The sequence below is a fragment of the Hemiscyllium ocellatum genome (assembly GCF_020745735.1).
Source record: "Hemiscyllium ocellatum isolate sHemOce1 chromosome 27 unlocalized genomic scaffold, sHemOce1.pat.X.cur. SUPER_27_unloc_7, whole genome shotgun sequence".
NCBI classification, from domain to species: Eukaryota; Metazoa; Chordata; class Chondrichthyes; order Orectolobiformes; family Hemiscylliidae; genus Hemiscyllium; species Hemiscyllium ocellatum.
In genome coordinates, this window is record NW_026867516.1 from 929,972 (window position 1) to 952,343 (window position 22,372).

Consider the following 22,372-nt stretch of genomic DNA (forward strand, 5'->3'; position numbering starts at 1 on the left):
TAAATTTGACCAAACAAATCTAACATCAAGATGGGAGATAAGAAATGGAGGAAGGGCAGAAGGCAAGAAATGCAGCATCATAGAAGGTGCTCCTCCAGGGAGTGTATTTTACCAACTACCACAGCTAAATATAAACACTCTGATATGATCCTCCGGTTTTAATGTAAACCATAGCCCCATACAGTAGGTACCATTTAAATGAGTAAAAAATGCAAGCCTTGAGCAAATCCAGCCTCCAGCCTTACCCCCCGCTTCTTGGTGCTTGGACCTTCCTCCAGTTCCGGGGGGTTGTTGAACCCCTGGGCTCCAGCTGCCACTCCTCCATTGAAGAAGCTTTTGGGAAACAGATGCAAAGGCAAGATACAGAACGGAGCACCTTTGCAAATGAAAGCAGCTTACAGAGACATCACATGGTTTTTAGCCATCGACCTCAAGGTTATCTACCCAGCATACTCACGCAGCACTACTGACAACATCGGTACACAAGGCAGTGACGAAATTTTTCAGCACACTGGCCTTCATCAGTTAGGGAATTGAGTACAGATGTTGGCAAGTTATGTTGTACTTATACAGGACGTGGATGAAGCTGCACCTGGAATATTGTGACCAGTTTTGGTCCCCTTGGTGTTCTGACTTCTGACTTTTTCAACTCTGCGTTTGTGTTGAACTTAATTGGATATTTTGTCTCACTTAGCATGTTTAAACAGTATCGCTCAGAGGCATTCATCTGAAACTTTTCAGGAGGTGAGCTCAACAAGATTGAAAAATTCCAAATTACTTGGAGTCTATTTTAAACTTACATCAGGACCAGTAGTCAGAGACACGTACAGCATTGAAACAGACCTATCGGTCCAACTTATCCATGCTGACCTGATATCCTAAATTAACCTAGTCCTAGTGGTTGTTGGGTGTAGGGGAGACAATTGCAGTCCAGCAGAAAACAAAAACAGCCCACCTACTCTCCCACTGCACCCAGTGTCAGAACTGCCAGAAGGTTCTGTCCTGGGGGGTGACCCAAGGCAGTGTCACCGGTGGGGTCGGATTGCTGGGAGCGCTGGTGCCCGCTCAGGTGCTTCTGCAAGTTGCAGGAAAACATGAATCTCTTCCCACACTCGGGCCAACTGAAGGGCATCTCCCCGGTGTGGACGGACTGGTGCCTCAGCAGGGCTGAGGAATTGCTGAAGGCCTTCCTGCACTTAGGGCAACTGAACGACCTCTCCCCCATGTGGACCCAGCAATGGGCCAGCAGGTCGGAAGAAAGAGCAAAGCACTTCCTGAACTCGGGGCAGAAGAACGGCCACTCCTCAGTGTGGACCCACTGTTGTCTCAGCAGGTGGGAAGAACTGCTGAAGGCAATCTCGCACTTAGGGCCAGAGAACAGCCTTCCCCGGTGTGGAAACAACTGGTGCGTCAGCAGGGCAGAGGAATCACTGAAGGCCTTCCCACACTCAGGGCAGCAGAAGGGCCTTTACCCCTCTGTGGACCCATTGGTGCTTCAGAACCCTTTCAGATTTCACAATATCCTTCAGATAGGAGGGAGACCAGAAATGCACTCAATATTAACCCAAAGTGGTCTAACCAATGTCCTCTACAACCACAACATAACTTCCCAACTCCAATACTCAGTCAGAGGATTCCAAAAGCTTTCAAAACGCACAAAAAACAAACAGGAAAGAATGGAGGACAAACCGAATTTTTGAGAGTCAGCTTGGAAGCATCACTGAGAAATCGTCGGACTGGGTTTATTGGGTACCCGTTCTCCTTAAATACACTATATACGTATTTCTCTTGTGCTCTTCCTAATTTCTCTGTGCTGCAGTGTGTCATGGCTCGTTGAAATAATGTCCTGACGCAGCTTCGTTTGTGGGTGTTGGGATGATTGCTTCTGTGGTTAACTATTTGGTTTGTGTTTGTTGTTTTTCTGTAGATGCTAGTTGAAGTTCCCCATTGATTGTTCGCTCTACTGTGACATTTAAGAATGGCACTTTGTTGTTGTTCTCTTCCTCTTCAAACCAGGAGCCCCCCTCAGGCCATAGTCTCACCACTTGGAAGACCAATATACAGACTAGTCAAAGGCCTCCACTGAAGACTAAAACACCAAGTCGAAGACTCACGCCACTCCATTTACTCCACCCAAGAATTCCTGAATATCAATGACCCGAAAATAGAAGAGGATGGAATAATGATGTCAGTTGACAAAGCAGCCCGGTTCACATCCATTAACATCAACGTGGCCAAAGAAAACTGAAGAAACTATTCGAAGAACCAAAGACACAAACACAGCACCAACTTCATCAGCAAAGATAGCACTGTCAAGCGCATGGAACTGTGCCTTAACCAAACACTTCATATTCAGTAACAAGCCCTACGAACAAATCAATGAAACACCCATGAAACCACCAGTATCAGGATTCCTAGCAGAAGCAATAATGCAGAGACTCGAACAAACAACCCTTCCAACGAGCCAACCCAAACTTTGGGTCAGCTACAGCGATGACACAGTCATCAAAAACTGAAACAAATTAGAGGAAACCTACAACACCATCAACAATCTCCTTACTGGCATAAAATTCACAAAATAGGAGAACAACAGCAAAGTGCCATTTCTCGATATCACAGTAGAGCGAACAGTCAATGGTAATATTCAAAACAGCGTCTACAGGAAGACAACACACGCGAACCAAGAACTTAGCTACAGGAGCAATCATCCCTAAACATACAAACAAGCCTGAATCAGGACACTATTTCAACGAGCCATGCACACTGCAGCAGCCAGTCACTACGAAGACCAATCAGTAACTATACAGCACATTTAAGGAGAATGGGTAGCCAAAAAATCCATTGAAAACTGCTTCCCTGACCGGGAATCGAACCCGGGCTGCGGCGGTGAAAGCGCCGAATCCTAACCACTAGACCACCAGGGAGATGCAGGTCCAGCTGACAGCTCTACTGTAAATTTCTTTCCTGCCCGGAAACCGAATCCGGGATGCAGTCGTAAGGCGGCTTTCACCTGTGCATCCAACAATGTCTTTTCTTGTATCCATTGCTCCCGATGCAGTCTCCTCTACTTTGGGGAGACTGGCGATTCCTCGCCAAGTCAAATCACAGCGCTTGAGGGAACATCTCCAGGACATCCGCACCAATCAACCCCATCGCCCTCTGGTCCAACATTTCAACGCCCCCTCCTACTCTACCGAGGGCATGCAGGTCCTTGGCCTCCTCCATCGCCGCTCCCTCCCCACCCGATGCCTGGAGGATGAACGCCTCATCTTCCGCCTCGGATAAATTTAACCCCAGGCCATCAATGTGGACTTCACCAGTTTCCTCATTTCCCCTCCCCCCACCTTACCTCAGTTCCAACCTTCCAGCTCAGGGCTGCCCTCATGACCTGTCCTACCTCCCAATCTCCCTTCCCACCTATCCGCTCCACCCTGCTCCCTGACCTGTCACCCCCATCCCCACCCCCGTTCAACTATTGTACTCTTTGCTACCTTCGGCCCAGCACCCCCCAATTTATCTCTCCACCCTGTTCCTGGAGATGGGACAAACAGCTGGCTCAGGGATAGCAGTCCACATTGCTCTCTTTGCCGCCAGTTCAGAGGGAGAACATTGGAAGGACAAAGAAGTGAATAATGATCTGTGTAGGAGGGTGACGAACTGTTAATGGAGACTATTCCTGGCTAACAATAAGTCGTGTGTAACAGCAGACGATGTATAACAAGGCTTAATTGCCGCTTAAAGGTCACCAATGATTCTGACTCTGCCACTCCCACAGGCAGCGCATTCCATGCCCCCACCACTCTCTGGGTAAAGAACCTACCCCTGACATCCCCCTTATACATTCCATCCTTCAACTTAAATTTATGTCCCCTTGTAACACTCTGTTGTACCCGGGGAAAAATTTTCTGACTGTCTACTCTATCTATTCCCCTGATCATCTTATAAACCTCTATCAAGTCACCCCTCATCCTTCGCCGTTCCATGGAGAAAAGGCCTAGCACTCTCAACCTGTCCTCGTACAACCTATTCTCCATTCCAGGCAACATCCTGGTAAATCTTCTCTGCACCCTCTCCAAAGCTTCCACATCTTTCCTAAAGTGAGGCGACCAGAACTGCACACAGTACTCCAAATGTAGCCTCACCAAGGTCCTGTACAGCTGCAACATCACTTCAGGACTCTTGAATTCAATCCCTCAGCTAATGAACGCTAATACACCATAGGCCTTCTTACAAGCTCTATCCACCTGAGTGGCAGCCTTCAAACATCTATGAACATAGACCCCAATATTCCTCTGCTCCTCCACCTTACTATGAACCCTACCGTTAACCCTATATTCCCATTCTTACTGGTCCTTCCAAAATGGACAACCTCACACTTGACAGGGTCAAAGTCCATCTGCCACTCCTCAGCCCAGCTCTGCATCATATCTAAGTCCCTTTGCAGCCGACAACAGCCCTCCTCACTATTCACAACTCCACCAATCTTCGTATCATCTGCAAATTTACTGACCAACCCTTCGACTTTCTCTTCCAAGTCATTAATAAAAATTACAAACAGTTACAATTTTGAAGTCGGTCGATGTTGAAGACTGGAGGTCTATAGGACCTCCAAGTGGAAAATGAGGCGTTGGTCTTCCATCTGGAGCTGAGCTTTACTGGAACACTGCTGCATGCCTGAGACAGAGATGTAGGCCAGAGAACAGGGTGGCGTGTTCAAGTGACAGGCAACCAGAAGCTCAGGGACATTTTTGCGGGCAGAACTGAGATGTTCTGCGAAGCAGTCACCCTGTTTATGCTTCATTCTACGTTGGTGAAACGACACTGTGAGCAGAGAATGCAGTAGACTAGGCTGTGGCAAATGTTCAGGTAAAGTTGCTTCGCCTGGAAGGATGTTCGAGCCCTTGGATATTCAGGAGGGAGCAGGTAAATGGGCAGGTGTTACACATTCGGCGGTTGCTGGGGAAAGTGCCTTGGGACAATGGGAGGTGGGTGTGGGGTGTTGCGAGTGAAGGAAGAGTGGACCCGAGGTGTAACGCTGCCCATTTACCTCCTCTCATATATAAACCCGTGAAGTTGAAAGAACATTCCATAGAATGATTCAGTACCACGTGACTCAAGAACTAATTCGTATTCATGTTCCGGGGCCAGCATCATTATTGTGTCACAGCAGCTGCAGGCCATCACCGCGGGCTCGTCCTATGACGTCACGGTGCGGTTGGACGCCTCCGGGACAGTTTATCAAAGAAACCTCCCTGTGGGTCAGGGCAGCCCTGCATCGGGAAGCACTGGGATGGCTAACCACTATCAGTTTACATGGGGAACATATCTCCACATTTCACAGCCTCGAGGCAAATTTCCCGTCCTTCTACTTAAAATTCAAGAACACTCAACCGAAATTCCCCAGGTAAGTTTGGAAGATTTTTTTCCAAGTGTTCGCAAAGTAAATCTAAGAGCATATTGTTAAAGTTTGAACATTGCGAGTGTTGAAATTGTGTGATTCTGAGCGAAATCACAGTTCGAAAAACAGAATGTGGGAACTTCGACAGAGTTTATACGATTTGCACGTCGGAGATATGTCTGCGGGTGCGTGATGGGAGCATAACCCAGGAGGGAAACTATCTGTCCCATTCACTCAATGTCATCTTTAGCAGCTTTCCCGTATGACGGCGCACTGTTCAGCACCTCGTCTTCTGATCTGCTTTCCAAAGATCGTCGACATAATTATTTCACATTGATATACTGGCCCAATGTGCACAGGTGAGATGGCACACTCGTGGAGGTCTGCGGGGTCTTCTCCTTTTCTGTGTATCCTATGTTGAGGAGGGCAATGCTTGTCACTGGTCACTCCGGTGTCAGAGAAAAGTTTAGAAACAAAACGGTTTAATTTTCTGCCAGTAGAGAGGGCCCGGTTCCTGGGGACGGGCAAACAGCAGCAGAGAGACTGAATGAGAAGCAGCTGTCCGGGAAAGTCTTTGCCGCTTGCAATTCTGAGAGCAATGTCAAATGTATTTCACACTGAGCAAGACTCAGCTGGTTCAAGAGGTAGGGCGGGGATGGATGGGGGTTCGATGTGTCGCTCGTTGGTCTCGGGGTATGATTCTCCCTTTGGGTCTTTTTCTATACAGACTTGCGAGAGATCCCGGACGAGCCCGCGTTTCATGGCTTGTACCAAAGTGCTTTCAAAAATTTCACAAAAAGTACCTTCGTTAAACGAGATTGGGCTCCTTGGAGTACGAGTGGTGCAGAAAGCAAGGAAGTGAAATGATTGGAGATAGCGTTAAACAGGTTGACGTGAGTGGTGCGATGTTTGAGGAATGTCAGTGATAAAGCTAGATTAGAAAATGCGAACAGCTCTCCTCGGAGAACGGAAGTTTGAAATCTGGCCTGAAGGAACTTTACCAAGTCATGCGGGGTCTCGACAGAGAAAGTAATGTAGTCAAAATGCTCCCACGCCTGAAAGGATCGGCTGGGTTTTTAAGTCTTGAGGAAAAGAACTAGAAGTGACATTAGGAAGAATGCTTTCGTACAGGGTGTGGTTGGGGTCAGAAAATCCCGATCTGACATTTACACAGAGGCATAGACGCAAAAGGGAAATTGGTGGTCATGTTTAAAGTAACAATGTGTAGAATTACATGGAGAAGGCAAGAGAATGATACGAATAGACACGCACATTTACTTACTGTTTCGAACCAGCAGAGCGAAGGTGGGCCGCATGGCCTCCGTCTGCGCTATGACACATGTTGTAATTCAGAATGAAAGCACAGTTCGACCAACAGAATGTGGGAATTTAGTAAAAACGTTTCTATTTACACAGCCTCCGTACGTCTGCGAAACAGCATATCACACGACAGCAGCGGAGGTCTTTGACATCAGTCTCGAACGTGCGAGCCGCGTGCCAGATGAAAAGCTGAATCGCTCTGTGGACAGGGCCCGGAGCGTGGCAGCAGAGTGGCGCAGCGGGAGCGTGCTGGGCCCATAACCCAGAGGTCGATGGATCGAAACCATCCTCTGCTATTATTCAATGTCACCTCGAGCTGATTTCCTTTGGATCGGTGCTCTCTTCTGCCAGCTGCATACCCGAATGGCAAATCCACTCCATGCAAGGTGCGTGGTTTTAGAGGTCTCAGTGGCATTCTGTTGTTCGGCGGTTTTTATTCTGAACTGGATCGCAAAACCAGTTCTCTGCGATGCCAATCAGTTAGTCAAGTTGAAACAAATGTCTTGCGGTTTCGTCCATTCCCTGCAGTAATTCGCTACCCTGGTTCAGACGTGAATGACAAGCATGTCAAAAACCTCATCACGACTCAGACACAGTTCCCCCACGATTAGGACGGATCCCACCGATTGTGAATAACCTCAGAGAGAGAGAGACAGGCAAACGGCGTGGATTCGATGGGTTGAACGGCTTGTGTCTACTCGAGAATGGTGCTACGTGTTTATGCCATCCCACTGCCTGTCTCTGGGACAGAGAGGCTGAGGGAGCAAAACTGGTTCATTTTTAACCGTCCCTTCCGTGTTGGACTGCCTGCAGTCCCTCAGCTCAGGGCCGTGGGGAGGACTCTCAGTGAGTGAAGGTTTCACTCGGATTCTCTTCATCTGGGACACTTGGGGCTCAGATGTTAACTGCTGCGCGGTAGCAACAAAGAAAGCGATGCCCACTTTGCTATAGACTTTCCGTAAGATTGCTGCGTGAAGACGATTTCTGAACACCAAGAAGGCTGCACAACAATGTGAATTTACCTGGGCGAAGAGTCCTCGGTGTCCATTTCTTTCTGTCCTTCCAGCACAGCATCTTTCCATCTCTCAGATAACAGACCTTTGGAGAAAGTTCACAATCAAAGTTGTTCATGTTCCCCGCATTAATGCAACTGACACCTCTCACCCCAACGGTTTCAGAGAGTGAGAGAGAGAGAGAGAGAGAGACTCTACCCGCCCCCACCCTACACCACGCCCCACCCCACCCCAGAACAACGTGCAAGTAGAAATAAATTGGTTTAATTATCGAGCAGTGGAGATAGTCCAGTTCCTGGGGATGAGACAAACATCAGCGCCCCGGGGACAGAATGACAAGCAGAAGTTCTGGAAACGCTTTGCTGCTTGCAATTCTTGGAGCAATGTGGAATGTACTTCACACTGAGCAACTTTCAGCTGGCTCAGAGTCTCCAATGTACATTGCTGTGTTTGCCGCCAGCTCAGAGAGAGAGAACAATAGGAAGGACGTAGGAGTGAATAACGATCCGCGTGAGAGGGCGAATAGCTGCTCATGGAGACTGTTAGTGGCTAACAATACGTAGTCTGTCATAGCCGACGAGGTGATAACAAGGAGTCGTTGGTGTGGTAGGGGTCAAGGACATGGGGGAGTTCAGGCCCTAAAGTTATGGAACTCGATATTGAAGACCGGAGGGCTGTAAGGTCTCCAAGTGGAAAATGAGTTGTTGTTCTTTCATCTGGAGCTAGAACACTGCTGCAAGCCTGAGACAGAGATGTTGGTCAGGGAACAGGGTGATGTGTTAAAGTGGCAGACAACCGCCAGGTCAGGGCCTTTTTCCTGCGGGCAGAACCGGGATGTTCTGCGAAGCAGTCACCCAGTTTATGCTTCATGCTACATTGGGGAAACGACACTGTGAGCAGCGAATGCAGTGGACTAGGTTGTGGCAAAAGTGCTGCTTTACCTGGCAGGTATGTTTGAGCCCTTGGATATTCAGGAGGGAGCCGGTAAATGGGCAGGTGTTGCACATTCGGCAGTTTCAGGCGAAAGCGACTTGGCACTATGGGAGGTGGGTGTGGGGTGTTGCGAGTGAAGGAAGAGTGGACCCGAAGTGTAACCCCTGGCACAACGGGTGCGTGTTGGGACCATAACCCACTCTCTCCTATTCACTCAATGTCGTCTTTAGCAGCTTTCCCTTATAACTGCGCTCTGTTCTGCACCTCGCCTTCTCATCTGCTTCCGAAAAAAGGCTTGGACATAAATATTTCACAGTGATATACTGGCCCAATGTGCACAGTCGAGTTGATACACTCGTGGAGATCTGCGTGGTCTTCTCCTGTTCTCTGTATCCCATGGTGAGGAGGGTAATGCTTGTCACTGGCCGCTCGGGTGTCATAGAAAAATTTCAAAACAAAATGTTTGAATTGTCTGCCAGTGGAGAGAGCCCGGTTCCTGGGGACGTGACAAACAGCAGCAGGGAGACTGAATGAGAAGCAGCTGTTCGGGAAACCCTTTGCCGCTAGCAATTCTTAGAGCAATCTCAAATGTATTTCATAGTGAGCACGTCTCAGGTCACTCAAGCGGTGTGGGGCATCGGTCGTGGGCCGGCTCTCTGGCTCGTTGGTCTAGGCGTATGATTCTCGCTTTGGGTGCTTCACTGTGATGAGTTGCGAGAGGTCCCGGGTTCAAATCCCGGACGAGCCCGAGGTTTTTCTAAAACTTGACTTGTGCAAAACTGCCTGATTAATTTTCTCAAAAAGCACCTTGGTGAAACGAGGTTGGGCTGTCTGGAGTACGGACAAGGCAGAAAACAGGGAAGTGAAATGGTTGGATGTCGTGTCGAACAGGTTGACGTGAGCTGTGCGGTGTTCGGGGAATGTCAGCAATGAAGGTAGATTGGAAAATTGGGACAGCTCTCCTCGGAGAACCGAAGTTTTCCAAGTCATGAGGGACCTAGAAACAGGAAATAATGTTGTGAAAATGTTCCCACACCTGAAAGGTCCACAACGATTCGGCCGAATTTTAAGGTCACCAGGAAAACAAGTAAAAATGACAGGAGGAAGAACGTTTTCGTACAGGGAGTGGTTAGTGTCAGTAAGTCCCTGTCGGACATTGACAAAGAGGAAGATTCAATGAACACAAAAGGGAATTCGGTGGTCACGTTCAGATGTGCAGATTTACGCTGAGAATGCGAGAGAATGAAACGAATAGACACACGTTGACTGAAGTATAGAACCAGCAGAGCGAAGGTGGGCCGCATGGCCTCCGTCTGCGCTGCGACACATGTTGTGATTCAGTGTGAAATCACAGTTCGACCGACAGAATGTGGGAATTTAGTAAAAACGTTTCTATTTACACAGCCTCCGTACGTCTGCGAAACAGCATATCACACGACAGCAGCGGAGGTCTTTGACATCAGTCTCGAACGTGCGAGCCGCGTGCCAGATGAAAAGCTGAATCGCTCTGTGGACAGGGCCCGGAGCGTGGCAGCAGAGTGGCGCAGCGGGAGCGTGCTGGGCCCATAACCCAGAGGTCGATGGATCGAAACCATCCTCTGCTATAATTCAATGTCACCTCGAGCTGATTTCCTTTGGATCGGTGCTCTCTTCTGCCAGCTGCATACCCGAATGGCAAATCCACTCCATGCAAGGTGCGTGGTTTTAGAGGTCTCAGTGGCATTCTGTTGTTCGGCGGTTTTTATTCTGAACTGGATCGCAAAACCAGTTCTCTGCGATGCCAATCAGTTAGTCAAGTTGAAACAAATGTCTTGCGGTTTCGTCCATTCCCTGCAGTAATTCGCTACCCTGGTTCAGACGTGAATGACAAGCATGTCAAAAACCTCATCACGACTCAGACACAGTTCCCCCACGATTAGGACGGATCCCACCGATTGTGAATAACCTCAGAGAGAGAGAGACAGGCAAACGGCGTGGATTCGATGGGTTGAACGGCTTGTGTCTACTCGAGAATGGTGCTACGTGTTTATGCCATCCCACTGCCTGTCTCTGGGACAGAGAGGCTGAGGGAGCAAAACTGGTTCATTTTTAACCGTCCCTTCCGTGTTGGACTGCCTGCAGTCCCTCAGCTCAGGGCCGTGGGGAGGACTCTCAGTGAGTGAAGGTTTCACTCGGATTCTCTTCATCTGGGACACTTGGGGCTCAGATGTTAACTGCTGCGCGGTAGCAACAAAGAAAGCGATGCCCACTTTGCTATAGACTTTCCGTAAGATTGCTGCGTGAAGACGATTTCTGAACACCAAGAAGGCTGCACAACAATGTGAATTTACCTGGGCGAAGAGTCCTCGGTGTCCATTTCTTTCTGTCCTTCCAGCACAGCATCTTTCCATCTCTCAGATAACAGACCTTTGGAGAAAGTTCACAATCAAAGTTGTTCATGTTCCCCGCATTAATGCAACTGACACCTCTCACCCCAACGGTTTCAGAGAGTGAGAGAGAGAGAGAGAGAGAGAGACTCTACCCGCCCCCACCCTACACCACGCCCCACCCCACCCCAGAACAACGTGCAAGTAGAAATAAATTGGTTTAATTATCGAGCAGTGGAGATAGTCCAGTTCCTGGGGATGAGACAAACATCAGCGCCCCGGGGACAGAATGACAAGCAGAAGTTCTGGAAACGCTTTGCTGCTTGCAATTCTTGGAGCAATGTGGAATGTACTTCACACTGAGCAACTTTCAGCTGGCTCAGAGTCTCCAATGTACATTGCTGTGTTTGCCGCCAGCTCAGAGAGAGAGAACAATAGGAAGGACGTAGGAGTGAATAACGATCCGCGTGAGAGGGCGAATAGCTGCTCATGGAGACTGTTAGTGGCTAACAATACGTAGTCTGTCATAGCCGACGAGGTGATAACAAGGAGTCGTTGGTGTGGTAGGGGTCAAGGACATGGGGGAGTTCAGGCCCTAAAGTTATGGAACTCGATATTGAAGACCGGAGGGCTGTAAGGTCTCCAAGTGGAAAATGAGTTGTTGTTCTTTCATCTGGAGCTAGAACACTGCTGCAAGCCTGAGACAGAGATGTTGGTCAGGGAACAGGGTGATGTGTTAAAGTGGCAGACAACCGCCAGGTCAGGGCCTTTTTCCTGCGGGCAGAACCGGGATGTTCTGCGAAGCAGTCACCCAGTTTATGCTTCATGCTACATTGGGGAAACGACACTGTGAGCAGCGAATGCAGTGGACGAGGTTGTGGCAAAAGTGCTGCTTTACCTGGCAGGTATGTTTGAGCCCTTGGATATTCAGGAGGGAGCCGGTAAATGGGCAGGTGTTGCACATTCGGCAGTTTCAGGCGAAAGCGACTTGGCACTATGGGAGGTGGGTGTGGGGTGTTGCGAGTGAAGGAAGAGTGGACCCGAAGTGTAACCCCTGGCACAACGGGTGCGTGTTGGGACCATAACCCACTCTCTCCTATTCACTCAATGTCGTCTTTAGCAGCTTTCCCTTATAACTGCGCTCTGTTCTGCACCTCGCCTTCTCATCTGCTTCCGAAAAAAGGCTTGGACATAAATATTTCACAGTGATATACTGGCCCAATGTGCACAGTCGAGTTGATACACTCGTGGAGATCTGCGTGGTCTTCTCCTGTTCTCTGTATCCCATGGTGAGGAGGGTAATGCTTGTCACTGGCCGCTCGGGTGTCATAGAAAAATTTCAAAACAAAATGTTTGAATTGTCTGCCAGTGGAGAGAGCCCGGTTCCTGGGGACGTGACAAACAGCAGCAGGGAGACTGAATGAGAAGCAGCTGTTCGGGAAACCCTTTGCCGCTAGCAATTCTTAGAGCAATCTCAAATGTATTTCATAGTGAGCACGTCTCAGGTCACTCAAGCGGTGTGGGGCATCGGTCGTGGGCCGGCTCTCTGGCTCGTTGGTCTAGGCGTATGATTCTCGCTTTGGGTGCTTCAGTGTGATGAGTTGCGAGAGGTCCCGGGTTCAAATCCCGGACGAGCCCGAGGTTTTTCTAAAACTTGACTTGTGCAAAACTGCCTGATTAATTTTCTCAAAAAGCACCTTGGTGAAACGAGGTTGGGCTGTCTGGAGTACGGACAAGGCAGAAAACAGGGAAGTGAAATGGTTGGATGTCGTGTCGAACAGGTTGACGTGAGCTGTGCGGTGTTCGGGGAATGTCAGCAATGAAGGTAGATTGGAAAATTGGGACAGCTCTCCTCGGAGAACCGAAGTTTTCCAAGTCATGAGGGACCTAGAAACAGGAAATAATGTTGTGAAAATGTTCCCACACCTGAAAGGTCCACAACGATTCGGCCGAATTTTAAGGTCACCAGGAAAACAAGTAAAAATGACAGGAGGAAGAACGTTTTCGTACAGGGAGTGGTTAGTGTCAGTAAGTCCCTGTCGGACATTGACAAAGAGGAAGATTCAATGAACACAAAAGGGAATTCGGTGGTCACGTTCAGATGTGCAGATTTACGCTGAGAATGCGAGAGAATGAAACGAATAGACACACGTTGACTGAAGTATAGAACCAGCAGAGCGAAGGTGGGCCGCATGGCCTCCGTCTGCGCTGCGACACATGTTGTGATTCAGTGTGAAATCACAGTTCGACCGACAGAATGTGGGAATTTAGTAAAAACGTTTCTATTTACACAGCCTCCGTACGTCTGCGAAACAGCATATCACACGACAGCAGCGGAGGTCTTTGACATCAGTCTCGAACGTGCGAGCCGCGTGCCAGATGAAAAGCTGAATCGCTCTGTGGACAGGGCCCGGAGCGTGGCAGCAGAGTGGCGCAGCGGGAGCGTGCTGGGCCCATAACCCAGAGGTCGATGGATCGAAACCATCCTCTGCTATTATTCAATGTCACCTCGAGCTGATTTCCTTTGGATCGGTGCTCTCTTCTGCCAGCTGCATACCCGAATGGCAAATCCACTCCATGCAAGGTGCGTGGTTTTAGAGGTCTCAGTGGCATTCTGTTGTTCGGCGGTTTTTATTCTGAACTGGATCGCAAAACCAGTTCTCTGCGATGCCAATCAGTTAGTCAAGTTGAAACAAATGTCTTGCGGTTTCGTCCATTCCCTGCAGTAATTCGCTACCCTGGTTCAGACGTGAATGACAAGCATGTCAAAAACCTCATCACGACTCAGACACAGTTCCCCCACGATTAGGACGGATCCCACCGATTGTGAATAACCTCAGAGAGAGAGAGAGACAGGCAAACGGCGTGGATTCGATGGGTTGAACGGCTTGTGTCTACTCGAGAATGGTGCTACGTGTTTATGCCATCCCACTGCCTGTCTCTGGGACAGAGAGGCTGAGGGAGCAAAACTGGTTCATTTTTAACCGTCCCTTCCGTGTTGGACTGCCTGCAGTCCCTCAGCTCAGGGCCGTGGGGAGGACTCTCAGTGAGTGAAGGTTTCACTCGGATTCTCTTCATCTGGGACACTTGGGGCTCAGATGTTAACTGCTGCGCGGTAGCAACAAAGAAAGCGATGCCCACTTTGCTATAGACTTTCCGTAAGATTGCTGCGTGAAGACGATTTCTGAACACCAAGAAGGCTGCACAACAATGTGAATTTACCTGGGCGAAGAGTCCTCGGTGTCCATTTCTTTCTGTCCTTCCAGCACAGCATCTTTCCATCTCTCAGATAACAGACCTTTGGAGAAAGTTCACAATCAAAGTTGTTCATGTTCCCCGCATTAATGCAACTGACACCTCTCACCCCAACGGTTTCAGAGAGTGAGAGAGAGAGAGAGAGAGAGAGACTCTACCCGCCCCCACCCTACACCACGCCCCACCCCACCCCAGAACAACGTGCAAGTAGAAATAAATTGGTTTAATTATCGAGCAGTGGAGATAGTCCAGTTCCTGGGGATGAGACAAACATCAGCGCCCCGGGGACAGAATGACAAGCAGAAGTTCTGGAAACGCTTTGCTGCTTGCAATTCTTGGAGCAATGTGGAATGTACTTCACACTGAGCAACTTTCAGCTGGCTCAGAGTCTCCAATGTACATTGCTGTGTTTGCCGCCAGCTCAGAGAGAGAGAACAATAGGAAGGACGTAGGAGTGAATAACGATCCGCGTGAGAGGGCGAATAGCTGCTCATGGAGACTGTTAGTGGCTAACAATACGTAGTCTGTCATAGCCGACGAGGTGATAACAAGGAGTCGTTGGTGTGGTAGGGGTCAAGGACATGGGGGAGTTCAGGCCCTAAAGTTATGGAACTCGATATTGAAGACCGGAGGGCTGTAAGGTCTCCAAGTGGAAAATGAGTTGTTGTTCTTTCATCTGGAGCTAGAACACTGCTGCAAGCCTGAGACAGAGATGTTGGTCAGGGAACAGGGTGATGTGTTAAAGTGGCAGACAACCGCCAGGTCAGGGCCTTTTTCCTGCGGGCAGAACCGGGATGTTCTGCGAAGCAGTCACCCAGTTTATGCTTCATGCTACATTGGGGAAACGACACTGTGAGCAGCGAATGCAGTGGACTAGGTTGTGGCAAAAGTGCTGCTTTACCTGGCAGGTATGTTTGAGCCCTTGGATATTCAGGAGGGAGCCGGTAAATGGGCAGGTGTTGCACATTCGGCAGTTTCAGGCGAAAGCGACTTGGCACTATGGGAGGTGGGTGTGGGGTGTTGCGAGTGAAGGAAGAGTGGACCCGAAGTGTAACCCCTGGCACAACGGGTGCGTGTTGGGACCATAACCCACTCTCTCCTATTCACTCAATGTCGTCTTTAGCAGCTTTCCCTTATAACTGCGCTCTGTTCTGCACCTCGCCTTCTCATCTGCTTCCGAAAAAAGGCTTGGACATAAATATTTCACAGTGATATACTGGCCCAATGTGCACAGTCGAGTTGATACACTCGTGGAGATCTGCGTGGTCTTCTCCTGTTCTCTGTATCCCATGGTGAGGAGGGTAATGCTTGTCACTGGCCGCTCGGGTGTCATAGAAAAATTTCAAAACAAAATGTTTGAATTGTCTGCCAGTGGAGAGAGCCCGGTTCCTGGGGACGTGACAAACAGCAGCAGGGAGACTGAATGAGAAGCAGCTGTTCGGGAAACCCTTTGCCGCTAGCAATTCTTAGAGCAATCTCAAATGTATTTCATAGTGAGCACGTCTCAGGTCACTCAAGCGGTGTGGGGCATCGGTCGTGGGCCGGCTCTCTGGCTCGTTGGTCTAGGCGTATGATTCTCGCTTTGGGTGCTTCACTGTGATGAGTTGCGAGAGGTCCCGGGTTCAAATCCCGGACGAGCCCGAGGTTTTTCTAAAACTTGACTTGTGCAAAACTGCCTGATTAATTTTCTCAAAAAGCACCTTGGTGAAACGAGGTTGGGCTGTCTGGAGTACGGACAAGGCAGAAAACAGGGAAGTGAAATGGTTGGATGTCGTGTCGAACAGGTTGACGTGAGCTGTGCGGTGTTCGGGGAATGTCAGCAATGAAGGTAGATTGGAAAATTGGGACAGCTCTCCTCGGAGAACCGAAGTTTTCCAAGTCATGAGGGACCTAGAAACAGGAAATAATGTTGTGAAAATGTTCCCACACCTGAAAGGTCCACAACGATTCGGCCGAATTTTAAGGTCACCAGGAAAACAAGTAAAAATGACAGGAGGAAGAACGTTTTCGTACAGGGAGTGGTTAGTGTCAGTAAGTCCCTGTCGGACATTGACAAAGAGGAAGATTCAATGAACACAAAAGGGAATTCGGTGGTCACGTTCAGATGTGCAGATTTACGCTGAGAATGCGAGAGAATGAAACGAATAGACACACGTTGACTGAAGTATAGAACCAGCAGAGCGAAGGTGGGCCGCATGGCCTCCGTCTGCGCTGCGACACATGTTGTGATTCAGTGTGAAATCACAGTTCGACCGACAGAATGTGGGAATTTAGTAAAAACGTTTCTATTTACACAGCCTCCGTACGTCTGCGAAACAGCATATCACACGACAGCAGCGGAGGTCTTTGACATCAGTCTCGAACGTGCGAGCCGCGTGCCAGATGAAAAGCTGAATCGCTCTGTGGACAGGGCCCGGAGCGTGGCAGCAGAGTGGCGCAGCGGGAGCGTGCTGGGCCCATAACCCAGAGGTCGATGGATCGAAACCATCCTCTGCTATTATTCAATGTCACCTCGAGCTGATTTCCTTTGGATCGGTGCTCTCTTCTGCCAGCTGCATACCCGAATGGCAAATCCACTCCATGCAAGGTGCGTGGTTTTAGAGGTCTCAGTGGCATTCTGTTGTTCGGCGGTTTTTATTCTGAACTGGATCGCAAAACCAGTTCTCTGCGATGCCAATCAGTTAGTCAAGTTGAAACAAATGTCTTGCGGTTTCGTCCATTCCCTGCAGTAATTCGCTACCCTGGTTCAGACGTGAATGACAAGCATGTCAAAAACCTCATCACGACTCAGACACAGTTCCCCCACGATTAGGACGGATCCCACCGATTGTGAATAACCTCAGAGAGAGAGAGAGACAGGCAAACGGCGTGGATTCGATGGGTTGAACGGCTTGTGTCTACTCGAGAATGGTGCTACGTGTTTATGCCATCCCACTGCCTGTCTCTGGGACAGAGAGGCTGAGGGAGCAAAACTGGTTCATTTTTAACCGTCCCTTCCGTGTTGGACTGCCTGCAGTCCCTCAGCTCAGGGCCGTGGGGAGGACTCTCAGTGAGTGAAGGTTTCACTCGGATTCTCTTCATCTGGGACACTTGGGGCTCAGATGTTAACTGCTGCGCGGTAGCAACAAAGAAAGCGATGCCCACTTTGCTATAGACTTTCCGTAAGATTGCTGCGTGAAGACGATTTCTGAACACCAAGAAGGCTGCACAACAATGTGAATTTACCTGGGCGAAGAGTCCTCGGTGTCCATTTCTTTCTGTCCTTCCAGCACAGCATCTTTCCATCTCTCAGATAACAGACCTTTGGAGAAAGTTCACAATCAAAGTTGTTCATGTTCCCCGCATTAATGCAACTGACACCTCTCACCCCAACGGTTTCAGAGAGTGAGAGAGAGAGAGAGAGAGAGAGACTCTACCCGCCCCCACCCTACACCACGCCCCACCCCACCCCAGAACAACGTGCAAGTAGAAATAAATTGGTTTAATTATCGAGCAGTGGAGATAGTCCAGTTCCTGGGGATGAGACAAACATCAGCGCCCCGGGGACAGAATGACAAGCAGAAGTTCTGGAAACGCTTTGCTGCTTGCAATTCTTGGAGCAATGTGGAATGTACTTCACACTGAGCAACTTTCAGCTGGCTCAGAGTCTCCAATGTACATTGCTGTGTTTGCCGCCAGCTCAGAGAGAGAGAACAATAGGAAGGACGTAGGAGTGAATAACGATCCGCGTGAGAGGGCGAATAGCTGCTCATGGAGACTGTTAGTGGCTAACAATACGTAGTCTGTCATAGCCGACGAGGTGATAACAAGGAGTCGTTGGTGTGGTAGGGGTCAAGGACATGGGGGAGTTCAGGCCCTAAAGTTATGGAACTCGATATTGAAGACCGGAGGGCTGTAAGGTCTCCAAGTGGAAAATGAGTTGTTGTTCTTTCATCTGGAGCTAGAACACTGCTGCAAGCCTGAGACAGAGATGTTGGTCAGGGAACAGGGTGATGTGTTAAAGTGGCAGACAACCGCCAGGTCAGGGCCTTTTTCCTGCGGGCAGAACCGGGATGTTCTGCGAAGCAGTCACCCAGTTTATGCTTCATGCTACATTGGGGAAACGACACTGTGAGCAGCGAATGCAGTGGACTAGGTTGTGGCAAAAGTGCTGCTTTACCTGGCAGGTATGTTTGAGCCCTTGGATATTCAGGAGGGAGCCGGTAAATGGGCAGGTGTTGCACATTCGGCAGTTTCAGGCGAAAGCGACTTGGCACTATGGGAGGTGGGTGTGGGGTGTTGCGAGTGAAGGAAGAGTGGACCCGAAGTGTAACCCCTGGCACAACGGGTGCGTGTTGGGACCATAACCCACTCTCTCCTATTCACTCAATGTCGTCTTTAGCAGCTTTCCCTTATAACTGCGCTCTGTTCTGCACCTCGCCTTCTCATCTGCTTCCGAAAAAAGGCTTGGACATAAATATTTCACAGTGATATACTGGCCCAATGTGCACAGTCGAGTTGATACACTCGTGGAGATCTGCGTGGTCTTCTCCTGTTCTCTGTATCCCATGGTGAGGAGGGTAATGCTTGTCACTGGCCGCTCGGGTGTCATAGAAAAATTTCAAAACAAAATGTTTGAATTGTCTGCCAGTGGAGAGAGCCCGGTTCCTGGGGACGTGACAAACAGCAGCAGGGAGACTGAATGAGAAGCAGCTGTTCGGGAAACCCTTTGCCGCTAGCAATTCTTAGAGCAATCTCAAATGTATTTCATAGTGAGCACGTCTCAGGTCACTCAAGCGGTGTGGGGCATCGGTCGTGGGCCGGCTCTCTGGCTCGTTGGTCTAGGCGTATGATTCTCGCTTTGGGTGCTTCAGTGTGATGAGTTGCGAGAGGTCCCGGGTTCAAATCCCGGACGAGCCCGAGGTTTTTCTAAAACTTGACTTGTGCAAAACTGCCTGATTAATTTTCTCAAAAAGCACCTTGGTGAAACGAGGTTGGGCTGTCTGGAGTACGGACAAGGCAGAAAACAGGGAAGTGAAATGGTTGGATGTCGTGTCGAACAGGTTGACGTGAGCTGTGCGGTGTTCGGGGAATGTCAGCAATGAAGGTAGATTGGAAAATTGGGACAGCTCTCCTCGGAGAACCGAAGTTTTCCAAGTCATGAGGGACCTAGAAACAGGAAATAATGTTGTGAAAATGTTCCCACACCTGAAAGGTCCACAACGATTCGGCCGAATTTTAAGGTCACCAGGAAAACAAGTAAAAATGACAGGAGGAAGAACGTTTTCGTACAGGGAGTGGTTAGTGTCAGTAAGTCCCTGTCGGACATTGACAAAGAGGAAGATTCAATGAACACAAAAGGGAATTCGGTGGTCACGTTCAGATGTGCAGATTTACGCTGAGAATGCGAGAGAATGAAACGAATAGACACACGTTGACTGAAGTATAGAACCAGCAGAGCGAAGGTGGGCCGCATGGCCTCCGTCTGCGCTGCGACACATGTTGTGATTCAGTGTGAAATCACAGTTCGACCGACAGAATGTGGGAATTTAGTAAAAACGTTTCTATTTACACAGCCTCCGTACGTCTGCGAAACAGCATATCACACGACAGCAGCGGAGGTCTTTGACATCAGTCTCGAACGTGCGAGCCGCGTGCCAGATGAAAAGCTGAATCGCTCTGTGGACAGGGCCCGGAGCGTGGCAGCAGAGTGGCGCAGCGGGAGCGTGCTGGGCCCATAACCCAGAGGTCGATGGATCGAAACCATCCTCTGCTATTATTCAATGTCACCTCGAGCTGATTTCCTTTGGATCGGTGCTCTCTTCTGCCAGCTGCATACCCGAATGGCAAATCCACTCCATGCAAGGTGCGTGGTTTTAGAGGTCTCAGTGGCATTCTGTTGTTCGGCGGTTTTTATTCTGAACTGGATCGCAAAACCAGTTCTCTGCGATGCCAATCAGTTAGTCAAGTTGAAACAAATGTCTTGCGGTTTCGTCCATTCCCTGCAGTAATTCGCTACCCTGGTTCAGACGTGAATGACAAGCATGTCAAAAACCTCATCACGACTCAGACACAGTTCCCCCACGATTAGGACGGATCCCACCGATTGTGAATAACCTCAGAGAGAGAGAGAGACAGGCAAACGGCGTGGATTCGATGGGTTGAACGGCTTGTGTCTACTCGAGAATGGTGCTACGTGTTTATGCCATCCCACTGCCTGTCTCTGGGACAGAGAGGCTGAGGGAGCAAAACTGGTTCATTTTTAACCGTCCCTTCCGTGTTGGACTGCCTGCAGTCCCTCAGCTCAGGGCCGTGGGGAGGACTCTCAGTGAGTGAAGGTTTCACTCGGATTCTCTTCATCTGGGACACTTGGGGCTCAGATGTTAACTGCTGCGCGGTAGCAACAAAGAAAGCGATGCCCACTTTGCTATAGACTTTCCGTAAGATTGCTGCGTGAAGACGATTTCTGAACACCAAGAAGGCTGCACAACAATGTGAATTTACCTGGGCGAAGAGTCCTCGGTGTCCATTTCTTTCTGTCCTTCCAGCACAGCATCTTTCCATCTCTCAGATAACAGACCTTTGGAGAAAGTTCACAATCAAAGTTGTTCATGTTCCCCGCATTAATGCAACTGACACCTCTCACCCCAACGGTTTCAGAGAGTGAGAGAGAGAGAGAGAGAGAGAGACTCTACCCGCCCCCACCCTACACCACGCCCCACCCCACCCCAGAACAACGTGCAAGTAGAAATAAATTGGTTTAATTATCGAGCAGTGGAGATAGTCCAGTTCCTGGGGATGAGACAAACATCAGCGCCCCGGGGACAGAATGACAAGCAGAAGTTCTGGAAACGCTTTGCTGCTTGCAATTCTTGGAGCAATGTGGAATGTACTTCACACTGAGCAACTTTCAGCTGGCTCAGAGTCTCCAATGTACATTGCTGTGTTTGCCGCCAGCTCAGAGAGAGAGAACAATAGGAAGGACGTAGGAGTGAATAACGATCCGCGTGAGAGGGCGAATAGCTGCTCATGGAGACTGTTAGTGGCTAACAATACGTAGTCTGTCGTAGCCGACGAGGTGATAACAAGGAGTCGTTGGTGTGGTAGGGGTCAAGGACATGGGGGAGTTCAGGCCCTAAAGTTATGGAACTCGATATTGAAGACCGGAGGGCTGTAAGGTCTCCAAGTGGAAAATGAGTTGTTGTTCTTTCATCTGGAGCTAGAACACTGCTGCAAGCCTGAGACAGAGATGTTGGTCAGGGAACAGGGTGATGTGTTAAAGTGGCAGACAACCGCCAGGTCAGGGCCTTTTTCCTGCGGGCAGAACCGGGATGTTCTGCGAAGCAGTCACCCAGTTTATGCTTCATGCTACATTGGGGAAACGACACTGTGAGCAGCGAATGCAGTGGACTAGGTTGTGGCAAAAGTGCTGCTTTACCTGGCAGGTATGTTTGAGCCCTTGGATATTCAGGAGGGAGCCGGTAAATGGGCAGGTGTTGCACATTCGGCAGTTTCAGGCGAAAGCGACTTGGCACTATGGGAGGTGGGTGTGGGGTGTTGCGAGTGAAGGAAGAGTGGACCCGAAGTGTAACCCCTGGCACAACGGGTGCGTGTTGGGACCATAACCCACTCTCTCCTATTCACTCAATGTCGTCTTTAGCAGCTTTCCCTTATAACTGCGCTCTGTTCTGCACCTCGCCTTCTCATCTGCTTCCGAAAAAAGGCTTGGACATAAATATTTCACAGTGATATACTGGCCCAATGTGCACAGTCGAGTTGATACACTCGTGGAGATCTGCGTGGTCTTCTCCTGTTCTCTGTATCCCATGGTGAGGAGGGTAATGCTTGTCACTGGCCGCTCGGGTGTCATAGAAAAATTTCAAAACAAAATGTTTGAATTGTCTGCCAGTGGAGAGAGCCCGGTTCCTGGGGACGTGACAAACAGCAGCAGGGAGACTGAATGAGAAGCAGCTGTTCGGGAAACCCTTTGCCGCTAGCAATTCTTAGAGCAATCTCAAATGTATTTCATAGTGAGCACGTCTCAGGTCACTCAAGCGGTGTGGGGCATCGGTCGTGGGCCGGCTCTCTGGCTCGTTGGTCTAGGCGTA

General features: G+C 49.5%; 6 non-coding genes across 6 annotated transcripts; 5 read left to right on the forward strand and 1 right to left on the reverse strand.

Annotated features, from left to right (window-relative positions):
* Positions 1–2,852: 2,852 nt before the first annotated feature.
* On the reverse strand, positions 2,853–2,924 carry trnae-uuc (transfer RNA glutamic acid (anticodon UUC)). The gene has a single exon. It is a non-coding gene; the product is annotated as a tRNA-Glu (tRNA).
* Positions 2,925–6,942: 4,018 nt separating this feature from the next.
* trnam-cau (transfer RNA methionine (anticodon CAU)) lies at positions 6,943–7,014 on the forward strand. The gene has a single exon. It is a non-coding gene; the product is annotated as a tRNA-Met (tRNA).
* Positions 7,015–10,196: 3,182 nt separating this feature from the next.
* trnam-cau (transfer RNA methionine (anticodon CAU)) lies at positions 10,197–10,268 on the forward strand. The gene has a single exon. It is a non-coding gene; the product is annotated as a tRNA-Met (tRNA).
* A 3,184-nt stretch (positions 10,269–13,452) lies between these two features.
* trnam-cau (transfer RNA methionine (anticodon CAU)) lies at positions 13,453–13,524 on the forward strand. Its single transcript has one exon. It is a non-coding gene; the product is annotated as a tRNA-Met (tRNA).
* A 3,186-nt stretch (positions 13,525–16,710) lies between these two features.
* On the forward strand, positions 16,711–16,782 carry trnam-cau (transfer RNA methionine (anticodon CAU)). The gene has a single exon. It is a non-coding gene; the product is annotated as a tRNA-Met (tRNA).
* Positions 16,783–19,968: 3,186 nt separating this feature from the next.
* On the forward strand, positions 19,969–20,040 carry trnam-cau (transfer RNA methionine (anticodon CAU)). Its single transcript has one exon. It is a non-coding gene; the product is annotated as a tRNA-Met (tRNA).
* The last annotated feature ends 2,332 nt before the right edge of the window (positions 20,041–22,372 follow it).